This window comes from Phyllostomus discolor, chromosome 5 (genome assembly GCF_004126475.2).
Source record: "Phyllostomus discolor isolate MPI-MPIP mPhyDis1 chromosome 5, mPhyDis1.pri.v3, whole genome shotgun sequence".
Classification (NCBI taxonomy): Eukaryota; Metazoa; Chordata; class Mammalia; order Chiroptera; family Phyllostomidae; genus Phyllostomus; species Phyllostomus discolor.
Window position 1 is genome coordinate 69,745,175 of NC_040907.2, and position 18,059 is coordinate 69,763,233.

At 36.4% G+C, this 18,059-nt stretch overlaps 1 protein-coding gene across 14 annotated transcripts in view; it reads right to left on the bottom strand.

Moving 5' to 3' along the window:
* ZNF644 (zinc finger protein 644) overlaps positions 1–16,528 on the bottom strand; it is a 96,658-nt gene extending 80,130 nt beyond the window's left edge. For 2 of the 14 annotated variants that reach the window (XM_036026401.1, XM_036026398.1), the window contains exon 1: positions 16,231–16,528. The gene's annotated coding sequence lies outside the window, so the exon portion shown is untranslated. Of the gene's footprint in view, positions 1–653; positions 702–757; positions 1,145–11,005; positions 11,114–12,252; positions 13,888–14,822; positions 15,439–15,509; positions 15,913–16,230 lie in introns of those variants that run through there. The other 12 variants (XM_036026394.1, XM_036026406.1, XM_036026402.1 and 9 more) reach the window with 12 other exon arrangements.
* Positions 16,529–18,059: the final 1,531 nt, after the last annotated feature.

An 18,059-nucleotide genomic window follows, 5' to 3' on the forward strand; every position in this document is an offset into this window, starting at 1 on the left:
ACACATTGATGTTTCTTTCCCTTTCTCCCTCTCTTCCCCTCTAAAAAAATCTTAAAAAAAAAAAAAAAGCAATCAGAGGACATTGTTAATATTACAGCTGAGAGGGCACTGGATAACAATTGAGACAAAAAATAAACTGGTCAAAAAAACTTATAAAGCAAAACTAGAGTCTTAGAAAAGCTCCAACATCAAGGCCTGTCCAGAAAAACTCCAGCCGTTGGTTATAATGAGAACAACTTATGCGACATCGACGTAACCTGGCAGCCAAGGAGAGTGGACTGGAATGCACATGTGTGAACAATGACACTTCACCATACTAGTCAGTGGGGCAGTAGATGCCACTGAGTGAGCATGTGTACCATGTGTACTTTGTGGCTATGGCATTCAAAATGACTCAGCCTGTAAAGCAATGAATCTGCATCAAATTTTGCATTAAGCTTGAACATTCCTCTATAGAAACTACTTGGATGATTTAGAAGGCCACAGCTATGAGCAACTGGTGATTGGCAGCTTCATCACAACAATGTGCCCACTCATGCATCACATCTTGTGCAGAGTTTTTTGGCGAAACATCAAATCACCCAGGTGACCCAGCCCCCCAAGGCCCAGATTTGGCGCCCCAAGACTTCTGGCTTTTCCCAAAACTAAATCACCTTTGAAAAGGAAGAGATTTCAGACGGTCAATGAAGATTCAGGAAAATATGAAGAGGCAGCTCATGGCAACTGGGAGAACTATATGAGGTCCCAAGGTGCTTACTGTGAAGGGAACTGAAGCTTCATTATCCTATGTCCAATGCTTCTTCTATCTTCTTCAATAAATGTCTCTATTTTTCATATTACATGGCTGGATATCTTCTGGACAGACCTCATATATGGAACACTCCACAGCTGAACATACTTTCTTCTCAAGTGCACATTTTCCAGCACAGACCATATATTAGGCCTTAAAACAAGCCTAAATAAATTTGAAAGAAATTAAATCAAACAATATGTTCTCCAAACAAAATGAAATTAGACTAGAAATAAATAAGAAGGAAATCTGGGAAATTAACAAGCATGTGGAAGTCAAGTAACCAACTCCTAAATAACCAACAGGTCAAAGAAAAAAAGCCACATGGTTAATTATAAAATATAGCTCTGTCTGGTGTGGCTCAGTGGCTTGAGTGCTGGCCTGTGAACCGAAGGGTTGTCAGTTTGATTCCATCAGGGCACATGCCTGGGTTGCAGGCCAGGTCCCCAGTTGGGGCACACGCAAGGAAACCATACACTGACAACTGTCCCTCTTTCTCCCTCCCTTCCCCTCGCTTTAAAAATAAATAAAAACTTTAAAATATGTTGAGGTGAATGCAAAAACGTAATACACCAAAACTTACAGGATGAAATGAAAGCAATGTTTAAAGGGAAATTTATAGTTATATATACCTACATTTTTAAAAAACCCCTCAAATCAATAACCTAAACTTCCACCTAAAAAAAAAACTGAAAAAGAGCAAACTACACCCAAAGCAGAGAGATGAATAACACAAGGACTATGCCAAAAATTTTAAAAAACTGAATTTTAAAATAGAGAAAAATCAATAATAGTAAGTTGGGTCTTTCAAAATAGCAACAAAATTGACAAACCTTCAGCCAGGCTCACCATAAAAAAAGACAATTATTACAATCAGGAATGAACACAGGGTCCTTACCACTGACCTTGTAATAAGAAATTTTAAGTGGCAACAGGTAACCTGAATGAAATAAATTCCCAGAAAAAAACCCACAAATACTGAATCTGATCAAGACAACACAGAAAATATGAATACACCTACCACAAGTAAGGAGACTGAGGGAGTAATGAAAAAACTTCCCATAAGGTAACCCAGGACCAGATGGCTTCTCTGGTGAAATGTACCTTTAAACCAAGTGCTTAAAGAATTCATACAAATCTTTCCCAAACTCTTTCAAAAAAACAGAAAAAGGGGAAACATTCCCTAACTCATTTTGAGACCATTACCTTCATAACAAAACTACACAAAATCACAGGAAACTACAGATAAATATCCCCTATGTACAGTCACAGAAATTCTATTAGTGTTTGTTTCTAGACGTGCCATCTAAATCCCTCTGTCCCCTCCCAATCTGACTACTCTTCAGACCTACTTGCAGAGCCAACCTACTTGCATCGCCCTTTATCATCATCCTAAGTGGTCACCTCTCCTGCTCTGGATCCTCTCTTTACTATTTATCCCAACATTTTAATGGAACCCACGTCTTGTAGCAACTTCCTGCAATACAGTGCATTTTAACCTACTCCCTTCAGGATTTTGAAGATACTATTCCATTATTACCTACTAATGTTAGTGACTCCTGGTCTTTTTTTATACGCTCCATACCCAAGCTTTTGGAATCTCCCCTTATTTCTGGTGTCCAAAATTTCACCATCACGTACTTGAAGCATTCTGGGAGCCCTTTTAAGGTGGAAATTCACAATTTTGGTTCCATTATTCTTAAATGATTTCCTCCATTCATTTTCCTCCTATTCTGTAATACTTAATTTTCACATATTGAACTTACCAAAATGTGACCTTTTATACTTTACATATTTTTATTCTGCTTTATGGAAGATTTTCTCAATTTTATCTTCCAACCTTCCACCATGAATTTAAGTCTAAATTTTTAACTCTTGTATTGTTTCATACTCTCTATTTCCAATCCTATTTCCTGTCTTAAATGTCCAAGAGCTCACTGTTTTCTGATTGGCTTTTAGAGCATCCTTTCTTTGTTTCAAAGACATAATTATCCCCTTACTTCTAAAGATATCAATAACTTTCTAAATAAGTTTTTTTCTGAAATGTTTCTATTTCCTTCTTTTCTTTCATATGAAGTTACCCTCAAATGTTTGATGATCCTCAATCTCATATTTTAAAATGAAACACTCAAAAATTGCTAGAATTTCCAAGATAATAGGTGCCACTGTAGGATGATCAGTCTGGGCCATCTCCCTGGTGGATCCCTATTTGTTGTTATCTCGTCTTTTTTCCTGATTGTCTGCTTAACAGGATGAATTTTCCAATCTCTCATTCTGGGATTAGAAGCCTGACTTCCAGTATCCTCAGAACTAGTAAGGGAAAAGAGGCCAGGTTGATTCCCAGTTCAACATGTAGATTTCTACTCAATTCTCTAAGTATTTCAGTGTGAGACCCTTAAAGCCAAGCTGTGCATAGTGTTGTCAAGAGCACAGATCCTCTTTGCATCAAGTAAGAAACTTGAAGAGACCCCTTTCCTGGCACCATGTGTTGCTTTTTATTATGGACTATTTAGACAATTCTTTCAAGGTATCTGCAGCAACGAATACCTGAACATCCCAAGACTGTATATATGGCACCAATTCTAGGCCTTCTCCCACTAATAAATTTTCTTATATAGTTATTTATATATCTTTGCTTTCTAGCTCCTAAAATTTTACTTCTGTGATCAACTTTTCAGTTTTCCTTGCTGTTGACACCCTATGCCTATTTTTACAAAGTTAATTCCATTTTGATGGCAAAAAAAAATATGGTATTTAATCCACCATGTTTAAATGAGTATTCATTCACCTATGAGCTTTGATGCATCATGATGCTGTTCATTTCTAAATAGTATGAAATTTAAGCTCAAGTTCTAATAAGACAAGTTTAATGTTAGATTCAGTTAGAATCATTTTGGCTTTAACATCGTTTTACTCTACTGTAGTCTCTAACTTAAAATTGCAAATTCTCATTGAACCCCAAGGCACATTTTCAAAAGAACTCACAGGACTTTGAAAATAACGTGTATTCTCTACTGGAAATAGTCTGATGTATGTCTGTTAAGTAAAGCATATTGCTACTCAAATATTTAGTCATAATTTTTACTTAATTTCTTAAATTATCCTAAAAAGACTAGTTTTGTCAACTTCTGGAAAGAAACTCTACTTCATATGCTATAATGCTATTTATTTGTTTGTGGTTATCACATTAAAGTTCAAGCTGGGCCCTGACTCACATAGCTCAGCTAGCTGAGCACTGTCGGGCAAACCAAAAGGTGACCAGTTCAATTCCCAGTCAGGGCACACACCTGGGTTGTGGGCCCAACCCCCAGATGGTAGTGTGTGCAAGAGGCAACCGACTAATGTTTCTTTCCACCTCCTTCCCCCACCTCTGTAAATAATTATCTTTAAAGAAAATTAATCATAGCTTTTTTTTTAAAGTTCAAGCTGGATACTGTTCAGTAGCCCTAATTTTTTTATTAGAATTTTTTTTCAACTCTAAAGTTTTGTCCTAGAAAGGTTTTAGCTTTTGATATCAATGAAACTTGCAAGCTGTAATAGTATTTTTGCCACTCTTTTATTTTCAATGTTTGTGTCATTTTCACTTACATAAAATTCATAAAACCACACAGTAAGAATTTTTAATCCAATTCGAAAAGGTGAGCAAAGAAATCAATTCCAGTTAAATTAAGCAAAACCTACTGGAAAACTACCAGGTAGTCAAATGATAGGAAATTGGTGAACAGAACCTGGAAAAGAAGATGAACCAGTAAGTTAGTCAAGTCACACCACACTAAAAGACATCTACTTAGAATAGCATTTGTATTACTGTTAATGATGCTGCCCCATTAAGACATTCACTCACATAGCACAAGAATATTGGTTACACCACAGCTGCTAAAGTTATCTCCATCTTCTCCACCTCTCTCCTGTGTGAGCCCTTTCAGCAGGATCAATGTACATGGAAGTCAATTTGGTTTCCTAGTCCCCATCCCCTTCAAATTGCTCCCTCTCCTCATGCATGTAGTGATTTTTCATTATTTTAGCTTGCAGAGCAGAGACCCAAGGCAGCATACACAGGTGGGGATCCATCTATTTACAGGAAGTGTTCAGCACAAATATGTATAAACAGGACACTATTTAAAAAACAGGTTCAGGGCAGAGCTTTCAGGCAAGCTTCCTTTACCATACCACTAGTTCATGAGGATAATCAGAGAGCAGTAGATAGTTCTACAGTCATCCTTTCTCACCCATACTGTCTATACAGAAGCCCCAAGTTTCAGAGATGTGGATGAAATCTGTTTTCCAAGTAACAATATGGGACAACTTACTGTTTTGCTTCAGCTAATTTGCTTCCACAGGTAACTCGGATGGAGACAAAATGCACCTATTTTACCATATTGCCAGAAACTTCACTAACTTCTTTATAAACTGAAGAAGTTGAAGTTTATAAATAGAATATTCTCTATTAACTGTGAGAATAGTTAAAATGTAAACTTGTCATAAAATGAGACTGACATACTATCTTACAATTCTAAGAATCTATTAAACTCTCAAACACTGTTGTATTTACTTACTCTAAAAAAGGCAGTAAAAGATTCTTTAAATTATATTACTTCTGCATTTTTTTCATATTTTCCTAATACTTCTATTTTTTATAAGGAATACTATACATTCAATTTAAGAACTTTTTAAAACTCCACTTAAAAAAAACTTAAGACAATAAATGTTAAAAAAATACTACTGCCCATAAGAAACTGTGTTTGTGATTTTTCCCTCTATAAGTTTTCAATTATTCCTAAATTTTAAAACAAGTAACTATTTTAAAACACATTTAAATATTGGTAGTCCAGATTACTAATTTTTATTATCTCCCATTTTCCCAACTCATATCAATTAGAATGTCTCTGAAACCATGGCTAAAATATACCATTATAATTCAAAATACTGCACTACTGTTATAAGCTCTTCTCAATATTCATTTTGAAAACTTTTAAGTTCAAAATACTAGCAGTTCAGAAAATACCACTATGTCATAACTTGAGTTTTACTTAGTTTTCAAATCAAACTTAAAATAACTCATCAGTTTTTTATAGAACAAGGCAGATGTACCTCAATTAGTGTTAATAATTTACTTGTAAACCTGGCCAGGTGGGTCATTTGGTTGGAGCATTGTCCTGTACAACAGAAGACTGCGGATTTTGATCCCTGGTCAGGGCACACACCTAGGTCGCACGTTCAATTACTTGTTGGGGCACATAATGGGAAGCAACTAACTGATGTTTCTCTCTCTCCCCTTTTCTCTCTCTAAAATCAATTTTTTTAAACATTAAAAAATAATTTACCTGCAAACGGTGTCCAAGTATATTTATTTTCAATACCCAAAAACAGAATTGTTCCATTCTTATTTTAATTTTGCACTACACACTTAAGAAGCATATATTTCACCTTTATTTTAAAACTACCATTCTACTCTTAACATAACCCCAAAACAATAACCTTAATTGGCCTTTCTCACTTCAATCTTCTCTCCAATCTTGTATCTGGCTGCTAATTTTCTCATTTTTCTTGAATTTCTGTTCAATGACCTTTAGTAAAACTCCTTATTTATAATTTCTAATCCAAACTTCTTTAGATTCCTCCAGCTTAGGTCACAACCTTATCAACTTTATTTTCATTAAATTTATTTAAAATAGACTCTACTTCAAACAAAGAAAATGCCTGCATTTCACAATTCTGGATGTGCCCTCCCCCAGCTGATATTCACTTCCCTCTCACCAATCTATACAGACCACTTTTGCAAAATGTATGTAAAATATTACTTTTGCCAAGAAGCTTTATTAATTCAGTCTTACTATATACCACGCATATTATTTTATATCAGCTCAGTAATTTAAATGTATTCTGTTAACTGCTCATCTTAGATCATGAGATCTTTGGAGCAGGAACCATATTGTTTGCTGTGTATATCTGCATTTTACCCTAATAAATGAATTTGTATAACTAATGCAAAACAAGCAAAGGTTAGAGAAAATACAACCAGATAAAGTTTTTCTGAAGACAAAAAAAAAATCTCCCAAAACTAAACTCAAATATATCACTCATTTTTGTCAAAACAACACAAAAACACAGAACATAGAACAAGTGTATTTTTTCTACATAAAGCCATCTCTTAAAGCTGTTAATAGCATTCTAATTGGTTTTTTAATTTTTGAAATCCAATCCCCAAGGTATCATTTAAAGTCTATTCAAAAAACACAAAACTTCTTTATATATTTGCTTTCATAATCCAAATGTTAACGAGAAAGTATTTCCATGTCCATTTCTGCACAATTAATAAATTCTTCAAAGTTAGACATACTGGAATAAAGATACATATATTCATTGTTATGTACTTTTAATAACATATATTTCAGGAAAAAAATCCTTCTCCTGAAAGTACTTATTTTTACACTAAAATAAAGCTTCCGCTCCTCAATAATTATGAAAAACAATGCTGTAACCATTATTTCCATTTGAAAAATAAAACTGATTAAAGCACTAGAAGTAAAAATCATAGTAATTCCATTTCAGTTTGCATTTTATAAAGTGTCCTTCATGGATATTAGCCTTTTGTGCAACTATCATTAAGGTACATTCTAGTTCTTTACTCATAAGAAATGTCAAAATCTTTCTGGCTGAGGGCGGATACTTACCTGTAAACATAACATACATCAATTTATTCCTACCCCTACAATCACAATCAGAAATACTCAAATACCTTATTAAATAACCTAAAATGCCTGAAAGTTAACTTACATAATGCCTAGAAGCTACTATTAAAGAGGTTCCAAAAGACATCTATATAAGGAGGCAATCCAAGCCCTCCTCTACCTGCTTCTTGGCTATATGCCTAGAGAATACTGTAATAAAAGCAAGCCTGACAACTGTATTATCTGTGTAAGCAATTTTAGTCTCTACATACTAAACAAATTTTCTAGCCATAAAGCTAACCTCTAAAGGGTTACTATTCATGAAAACTAAGAAACATCTCTCTAGTCTTCACATAAACAACACTGGAAAAAAAACAGAAGGGCCACAGTACCAACTACCTATCACCTGATTTATATCCAAATTCACACCATGGCAAACAAGGGCAGAAAATAGACAAATTAGAATCAATTCTCATTACCCTTGAAAAGGAGGACAAAATATGCCATAAGCAAGTTAAAAAATAAGCCAAACTTATTTATAATAGAGGTCAGGATAATGGTTCTTTTTTTAAAGGGGAATTAATAGAAGGGGGCACAAGGCACCTTTTTCTGTGTAGAAAACATTACATTATCTTGATGGGAATGGAAGGTACCTGGGTATTTTTATATGTAAAATTTCACTGAGTTGTACTCATAAAATTTGTGCACTTCTCTGCACGTAAGTTGTATCTAAATAAAACATTAAAAAACAAGTCATCAGTAATGGCCAAATCTAAAAACCTTATCTGAGTTCTCGTCTCCATCATATTGCTAACACAGAACACAAATATTCCCTTAAAAGTAACTCTTTTTAGAAAATCCACAAGGCTTTTTTAGTATTATTCCAGAATTTTTATTTTGTACTTATTAATTCACAAATATGAATTCAATATTCATTCAAGTGTTCACGGACAGGACATGGATTCGGCACCCTCTAACATCTCTCTCTCTCTCTCTCTCTCACACACATACACACCACCCCCATACAAACCAAATTCCCTAAACTGGATTCAAGTAACTCTATTATCTAGTTTCAAATTGTATCTCCCACTTAAATGCCCACCACTTTATAGGAGTGTTCTTCTCCAGCATATTCTTTTCTCAGCTATACTTTATCCAATTTTTAATCCTTTCTCCATTCTTGTATAGAATGTTCTATAATCTGCACTGTTCAATATAGTATATATGACTATTAAGCACTTGTAGTCTAGCACTTGAGTTGAGGTGTGCCTTAAGAAACACACACTGGACCCTGGCAGGTGTGGCTCAGTTGGTTGGGTGTCGTCCTGCAAAGTGAAGGGGTTGCCAGTTCAATTCCTGGTCAGGGCACATGCCTGGGTTGCAGGTTCAGTCCCTGGATGGGGCGCGTGTGATAGGCAGCCGATAGATGTTTCTCTCTCACATCGATGTTTCTCTCCCTCTCTTTCTCCCTCCCTTCCCCTCTCTCTAAAAAGAAATAAAATCTTTTTAAAACACACACACACACACACACACTGGATTCTGAAGACACGGTATAGGACAAAAAGAAAGTAAAATATCTCAATCATGTTAACATATTGAAATGTTTTAAATATACTACATTAAGTAAAATACATTAATAGAATTACTTTTACCTATTTCTTTTTATTTTTTAATGTAGATATAGAAAATTTTAAACCACATTTGTGACATATCTCTTTGGGCAGTGCTGACCTATACATCTATTTATAAATGCCCCACAAATTAGCTTTTAGTGTATGTCATCCACCCAATAAGAGTATAAAATTTCAGTATTAAACTTTCTTCCTTTCATACAGTTGATTAAATTAGGAATTACTAATAATAACTAAACAGGATTTAAGTGCCTATTTAATATAACTTTTTAAAGATTTTTGACAAAGAAATCTTAAGGCTTTTCAAAGTGTAAAAATACAAGAAAAGTTGTTTTCATACAGGCTATAAATTGAAAATGCCGTCTCCATTTACACATATCAAATCTGAGTTAATGTCCCACCAGAAAGGATAGATAGTATTATTAAATCAGTAGCAGTTCTAATCCCAGAGTATTAGTTCTGATAAAGCTGGATTATTTTTCATCTTAGTCACCCAGTAAAAAAAAAGGCGGTTTTCCATTTTAACCAATATCACCGTACCACTGTCCAGCAGCCGAGACAAAGAGCGTTTATATGGTGGTCTGAGTAAACAGTGTGGGCAGTAAGACACTACTTGAAATGATGATAGGCAAAAAAAATGTATATTAAGTTTTTAAGTAAGAGATAAAACATAAATTATATAATTAAGTAAAAACAACAATTTTCAAATGGTGTGTCACGGAAAGCACACTGGTATTCTGCAAGAGGCACACTGGTGTGCCACAAGAATTTTTGAAACATGTAACACCTGACTATTTAGTAAGGGGCACTGACCTCTTTTCCCTTAATTTAAGTCAAATAAAAAATATGACAATAGCCAACCCAATAGCTGTACAGTGTAAATGAATCAAAGTTATACCCATTTTTTTTGTCAGATCAGCAAAAACTGTATTTTTTGGTGAGCTGCAGAATTTTAGTAATTAGTTTATATGCACCATGAGATGAAAAAGGTTGAAAATCCCTGGATTAAAGGATAGATATACAGAAAGGATAGGAAAGCAGAACAAAAGTCTCATATGTAGAATCAAGATACACCTAGATTTAAACTCGGCTGCTCTACTATTTATTATCTTTGTGACCTGAGTCTGAGTTTGTTCCTTTCATGTAAAATGGGAATATATGTATACATCACAGTATTAATGGAAGGAACACCCACGGATGCTTAATTAATGTCAGTTTTATCTCCTTTTCCTTTAATACTAATGATTATATGATGGTGATTAGATTAAGATTAGAGTGAAATTTTCCCCCTTCATTTTCCAAACTGCTGAAAATACTTTTTAAGCAAATATGAAACTTCTAGTGTTTCATACTCACATCCATCATGTGAACTTAAAATTACTTTTACTACTGCCTTTTACAATTTTTAAAAAACGACCTAATATTTGTGTTGGTAGTAGGGCAGCTAGACAGTAGAAGAAAATTAAGAGAGAAATAAATTTAAGACCATACCAGCACAGATACATTCAAACTAAAGAAAAGCATGGAGAAAAAAATGGCAAAAGGAAATGATGTTTGGGAAAATTCCCAATTCATAGTAAGCATGAAAAAACAGTATTTCTCTCCCCAATCTAGCTACTGTTGAAGCTACTTCTCACTCTCGTCCATATGTACATTACATATAAATACACAGAGCCACACACCCTTTTCTCTCTACTAAGAAATGGTCGCCATCATCCTCATGATCAAAGATGTAAAGGATGAAGAAATTTAGGATATTGTAACAAAGATAAACTAACGCACTGGTTGGAAAATAACTTCACTAAAATGTACTCATTCCCCAGCACATTTATTCATCAGCTGACGGTCATAAAAGGGAATGTGTTCCTAAAATACTGAATTGCTAAAACTGGAGAAGGCAGTGTGATACCTACCTCTGACTTCCTTTATAACAACCTTGCCTTTGTAGAAAGGAGTCTAAAAATGAAACACTGGCAAAAGTATACAAATTCAAATCACTCTCAGGTGAAAATTGCAAGTTACTGTAGAAAAATGATTAAACAACAGTAATAATTATTATTACTCTAAAAGATGACATATACTTAGCATTCATTTTGTACCAGAAAGCTAAGGACTTTACATGAATTACATACATTGTATTATCATTAAATCCACTTGCTTAGTGCTCACTCACAGAGCTAGATTTTAGCCCCACCAATTTTACTTTAAGGCTTACACTTTTAAACCTTATTTCATCCTGCCTCTTTATTTATATATACATAATTATAAATGCAACTATGATTTTCTGTGTGTGTATACACACATGTATGTTTGTGAGTCTATGTGTATAATATTTGGTAAGTGACAAGTAAGCAACAGGCAATGAATTCCTACTTTGGCAAGGTTTTACCCACATACACAAATCACTCAACAATTGGGAATCACCCCTCCCCAATAAATGGTGTTTTTTATAAGTACTGATTATATTTGACATCTTCCTCAAGAAACTGATGAAAAAGATATGCATTGAGCTTTTGAGTAAAAGGATAAACTCCATGAAAGGATAAAAATGTTAATCTTTAAAAAATTTGATAATTGATAAAATACAGATAAATATACTTTGTAGACTATGAATTACTTTAATCCTAACACTTTATTAGGTTTTTTTTATTTTAAATTACCTGTTTGGCTCATAACATTTAAGTTTCCAAACTCTGTACAGGAAACTTAGAGGCTGTATTTTCAACTTCAATACATAGGCAAAAGGCAATACATACCTATAATCTGTATTTATCTCTGCAACCAAATTCAAGTGTACCACAATCTCAATTTAACAGACTTAAATTTCAAGAAACAAATCACATCTGTACTTTTCACAAAGTTACTTACAAGATCACAGTTCCTAGAATCCCAAATAAAATGGAAAAGCTACAGCTTGTAGACAGAGTATTAGAAAAACAATTAGTAGAGGGAGAGTATAAAGGAAATCTTTTAGAGACAACAATCTTAATCTAATCTCGCTTTCCCCCCATTCAAGAGAAATGTGCACTGCTACTGCTTTTGCCTTGGCATGAAGTCCTTTGCTTTTCTCCTCCTGGAAAGTTACTCACAGGACTTTTGCTTTTCTTGCTAACATCTCTCAATTACCAAAGGATGTCTTAAATTTAAAAGGAAAGCATACCATCTCTCCATAATCATGTAAAAGTTCCTGGTAAAATCAAAGAGGACAGTAACTCCACAGTTCAACTTTGGCAGATCTAAGAAAAAAATTAAACATGAGAGCAACTGAGGCCCTTGAAACAAAAAAACAATTTTTCATGGAGACTCCATTTCCCTGAAGCAAGACTATTTGTTGAATTTGGTGTTCTACCTTCTGAGTCTCAAGTGACCTTTGTGGTTTTGTTTTGTTTTAAAGATGGCAAAGGAAGAGAAATACTTTAGCCAACCAGCAGGGTGAGCCAGTGCCAGAATCAGTTTGATTATTCTCAATTCTCTCAAAATTCAATTGTGTAAATGGTGCGCACCATTGAAAGCAGCATTCCCCTCTAATAAACCTGAATTAAAAGACACTACTTCTAGAACTGCTTCAGTTAATGATACATCTCATTAACTTTGTGCAATATTTACAGATTCTCTACATACAAAACACTACACCAGGTTAGTACATGTAAAAACATCAGAGCTTATTTGAATATCCAAAATATTATAGTAGCTATCTGTTATTGTTTTATTTTATAGGGCTATCAATTTTTTAAAAAATTAAGAACACTTTTTTAAAAAGGACTCCTAAAATTAGTGTTCTATAAAAAAAAAATAGGGCTACATAATTCAACATATCAATTTCTACATTTGGTGAACTATGGCTGCTTTAAGATCTGCCTGCAAAGCTGTTACGAGAAAAACATTCCTACAAGACTAAGACCCACTCTTTTCCTTTGGAATCACAACCTGAGAGTCTAAATAGTAACTCAAAACACTAACAGTGTATTTAGGAGAGAAAGGTGAACCTGATTTTTTCTGACAACTAATTTCTCTAAATTGCAGGTAACCCCCAGTCGCTTTTAGTGGCTGTCCTTCAGTCATTCTTTTCTCCTCCCGCTACCCAACACTCTCCATTCAACCACAACAAAACTCTCCCTTGTATAACCTGAATGACAAATGAAACCTGCAAAATATGTTAAGCTTTGCAAGTGATGAACTCACTTTATAACTACAAATAATCTGGCAGTATCCCCAATTATCACAAGGCTAGCAAGTAATTAATCTACTCACATATGGTTAAAAAATTTTTTAAAATAGCTTATCTACTTTCTTAGAAAAGTCAGTAATTTAAATGCACCTTAAATGACCATAAAAGCTTTAAATCCTAAAAACAACTGTTTTTGCTTAATGTGATACCCAAAGTTAAAGATAACTCTGGTGTCCCACCATAAATGATTTCACTACTTGTTGAATTTCTTAACAGATCTTACAGATCTACCACTCCATAGCAGTAATTAGTCTTAAGTTGTTTTTAACTAGGGCCAAAGTGGCATGTCCATTTACACAAAATGCTATTACAAAACACAAGGCACTAGCACCACTGTTTTCAGCATCTAATTTCTTATGTAATAACTGATAGTAATGATAGTTATTTCAAACTCCTCAAAAGAAGTTTATCAAGCTACGGGTTTGCTTTTTAAGTTCAGGGTCAAAACTGCTTTTTGAAAACCCCAAAATTCAAAAACATTGCTCTAGGGGTGTACAACCTGCGGCCCCTAGGCGGCACGTATCCAGGATGGTTATGAATGTGACCAAGCACAAAATCGTATAATTTCTTAAAATATTATGAGATTTTTTGTATTTAATGTGTGGCCCAAGACTTTTCTTCCTGTGTGGCCCAGACACCAAAAGCTTGGACAGCCCTGCAAAATACCTGAAATGTCTGTTATTTGGTATCTGAATTTGTTTCACTGAAAATCATTTTAAAAACTAAGTCATCTCATGTTATACAAGTTTTTAACTTAGTCTCACGTAAGTTCTCATTAATATAATGGTATCTAATTAACAGGTATTCTCAAATACACTCCCTTGTTTTATTTAACTAATAGATCCAGACAGTTGTATTCTCACCCCAGCAACATATCCAAAGAAAGAGTAATGGGAAAGAAGCTAAGAGGCAATTTTCCATTATGCCACTAAAAATCATCTGACCCTTAATATAGCATAAAAGACTAATTGTTCTGAGATTCCTTCTACTCTAAAACTGTATGATTCAGTAATACATTTTGCCAATGTTAATATAACTCCTATTCATTAACGCAAGGTTCTTCTATTAGGAGAAAAGCTAACAGGGAAAATCTAGGGGGGAGAGAAAAGTTTTAGGTAAAACTGAAAAGTTTCCATTTTAATTTGAACTTTAGTGACTGCAATGTGTTTGAGTATCCTTTCAATCATTTTAATTATTTTAATTTGTTAATGTGCCTGGCCAAAAGATTGTTTTCTAATTTTGTACTTAGAATATTAGTTAATACCAATATACAAAGTACAGTGTAGCCATAAGTGCAGTATAACTTTAAATCATGTTAGAAATTCTAAAACTTACACTGCCATGACTTTAACAGCAATATACACATACCATTTCATTAATATCAGTCAAGCATTCATGTTTCACTTATAAAATACTTCTAAATTATTTCTTTATAAAAGCTAATCTTTTCTTACCAAACCTACCAAGGAATATCGCAGCCATCAAGTTCTCTGGATGCTTACACATGGCACTAAAGGCAAACAGCCAGACAGATTCCTTTCTTTGAGCAATATGAGTTGTCTATTTTTTTGAAATGTTTTCCTTCTTGCAGGACAAAAAAAAAAAAAACCTAACTAAACTACTGCAGCGAGGCTCTATTCTATTAAAGCAAACCTAATCTATCATCCAGATGCAACAAGCCTGGCATTAGTCAGGACTGGCCAGAATAGACGGTGTTTTGGTATTTCCGTTGAAATTATTAATTTGTATACAAAAGAGGGCCATCATTCAGGCCCCCAACTGTGTTTATTCCTTCTTGAGTACTTCTTAATGATCACACAAAATTTTAAGTCTAAACATAAAAAGTTTTGTAACAACTAAATTTATGGCAATATTACTTAAAACAGTTCAAGAAAAGTTTTCCACTAATGTTGCTAAACCATGGATGAATCCCAACACGAGAGTCGTCTGCGGAAGTCTCGTAACAAGAAACCTTTAGCTCCACCACCTAAGTTTCCAATCACTGAGAAGGAAGGGTCTGGGACAACTCATCTTCAGGTTCACGGGAGAAGTGGAGCACACCTGCTTTCCTCTGGCAGAGATTAAGCTCCCAGGGACACAAAGGCCAGGGAATCAGACCTAGAGAAGCAAAAAGCTTTAGCTGGAAACCCACCAAGCCCCTGGCAACCCAAACACTTTGAGCCATTTACCTCTTGCTGTTACTTCCCGGGCACCTAGCGGCATAAGATCTTGTAGAATGGGGGGGAGGGGAGGACTATGCGGTCCTGGTCCCACGTTAGGGGAAGGATGTGTACAGTTAACGCCAGAGCTGGTGCTTCTGATCAAGCCCTAGCAGCCCGCAGAGAGGGGCTGGTACTGCTCTCGGACTGCCCCGTTACTCAGTGCGTTGCAATGGCGACCGCCAGGCTTCCCAAGCCGCCAGGGCCCGGGCCAGATCTCGGCCCTTTCCCCCTACTGCTCACTGGCTGGTCGGCTTCATGTGACTAAACAAAACCCCCAAGTCTAGAGCCCAGCTCAGCCCCTTTGTGTCCGCTACCGGATCCTCCGACGCCGCCGTTGAAAGATCCTCCCCCCACTGCCTCCGCCGAGTCCCGCCCCGAGGCGGTGGCCGCCTCTCAACTCAGGCTTCGAAGCCCCCCGCGGCAGCCGCCTCCCCGAACCCGGGTCCCGGGCTCCTTGTGTAGCACCAACTCCGCCTCCTCCGCTGCCGCCGCCATCTTAGCCTGTGCGGCAAAATGCGTCCTTTCCGATGGTTGGGACCCAGCCTAGGGCGTAGCTCCCCGGGCCCAAGCGCCAAAGGCCGCGTCCCCGAACTTCTTCCGCCACCCTCAGTCCCGCCGCTGCCACAGCCCAAAGGCCCAAAACCCACTCCGGCCCCAGCGAATCCGACCAAATAACCCTGAAACTCACAGTTTGGTGCCGTGTGCGTCAAACCGGGGCGACGTTGGGAGCGCGCGGCGTCCCCGCGTCACACGCCGCTCTGTACGCTACTCGGCTCCAACGGCCCCCCTCCGCGCCCCGCTTTTCGCCTCCGGCCCCGGTTCTCACGGCGCAGGCGCGCGGCTTTCCCGCCTCTACCGAGCTGCGGGCCGCGGGGGTGGCCAGTGAAAAGCTCGTGGGCAGCTTCAAGGTGGAGGAGCGTCAGGGCCAATTAAGAAACAGGGCAGCAGAAACAGTGGACCTCTGTTGTCGGGTGCCAGAAGGCAAACAAGGTCACCTCCCCCAACGCTGACCTAATCTCTCCCAAGGAGGTTCCCGCCCCAAAGTAGGCACGCTCCAAATATGGTGGTGCCCAAACTCTGCAAGACCCACATACTTATGCAAGCCTAGGCCCTTTAAGGTGGAACAGACCAATATTTGATTTCCACAATTACTAACGAGCCAAGATTCCTTTTCCTTTCCTACTCTTTAGGAAAAAACTGAAGAACTCAAGATTGCCAGTTATAATTGTAGAGTAAAGGCAGAGGAAAGTTTTTGAATCTGAAGGAGACCAAATCTGGGAGATGATGGCCATGGAAAGCATCAAATGTGGCACCCGAATTATCAGAACAGCCTACCCTAAAAGGTGCCCTGGGTTTGGTCCAATTGATTTTGCCATGACACTTTCTCCTGGCATTACTGTAGGTCCCATGAGTCTCCAAATTAAAGTTATATAAGAAGTACCTGAGATTGGTTAACCCTTCAAAGAATCAGCAACTCCCAAGAGAGTTCTGGGAAGTCTTCCTTTTTACCAAGGATCCACTGCAGAAGTCTGAAGGCAGAGCTTCACACTTTGAGAAACACTGATTAGGGGCTATTGTCTTTGTCTTTGAACTGAACAAACAAAAGTTGGTAACATGTTTGACATGCACCAAAAGTTCCTGCAGAATCTGCTAGTCCTGCCTTAATAAATTCTTTGGCTTTTCTGAATTTGTTTTTCCATTTAAATAAAAAAAGGTGTTTTTTTTTTTTTAGTTTAGCAGCTATCATGCGTTCCTCCGAATCCTCAAGATGTTATTGGCATTCAGAGGAATACACTATAATTGCACTTATTTGAGAAGAATGAGAAGCATTCTCTTTCCCACAGGATGGTGACTTCACCATCATTATTAGCAAAAATAGATACCAAACAACAGATGTTTATACTTGTTTCATTAAATAATAATAGCTAGCACTTTTAAGCACTTACTTTGTACCAAGCAATATTTAACTCATTTAATTTCACAACCTAATGAGGCAAAGAGAGGACAGGTAATTTTCTTTTTAATCATTTTTATTTTCAATTATAGTTGACATACACTATTGTATTAGTTGCAGGTGTCCACCCTAATGATAAACATTATATAACTGATCAACCTGATAAATCACCAATCTGACATAATACATGGTTATTAAAATATTATTGACTACATTTCCTATGCTGTATGTTACATCCACAAGACTATTCTGTAACAACTAATTTGTACTTCTTAATGCCTTCACCTTTTTTGCCCATATCCTCAACCTTCCTCCCATCTGGCAACCTTCAAAATATTCTCTGTACCTATGGGTCTGTTCTGTTCTGCTTGCTCATTTATCTCTCTTTTTTTTTAGATTCAATTGTTAATGGGTGGGCATTTATTGCCATTTTATTCATATTTTTTGTTTCCTCCTCCTTCTTCTTCTTCTGCTTCTTCTTCTTCTTCTTCTTCAAGAAAACCCTGTAATATTTCATATAATACCCATTTGGTGGTGATGAACTTTAGCTGCCTTTTGCCTGG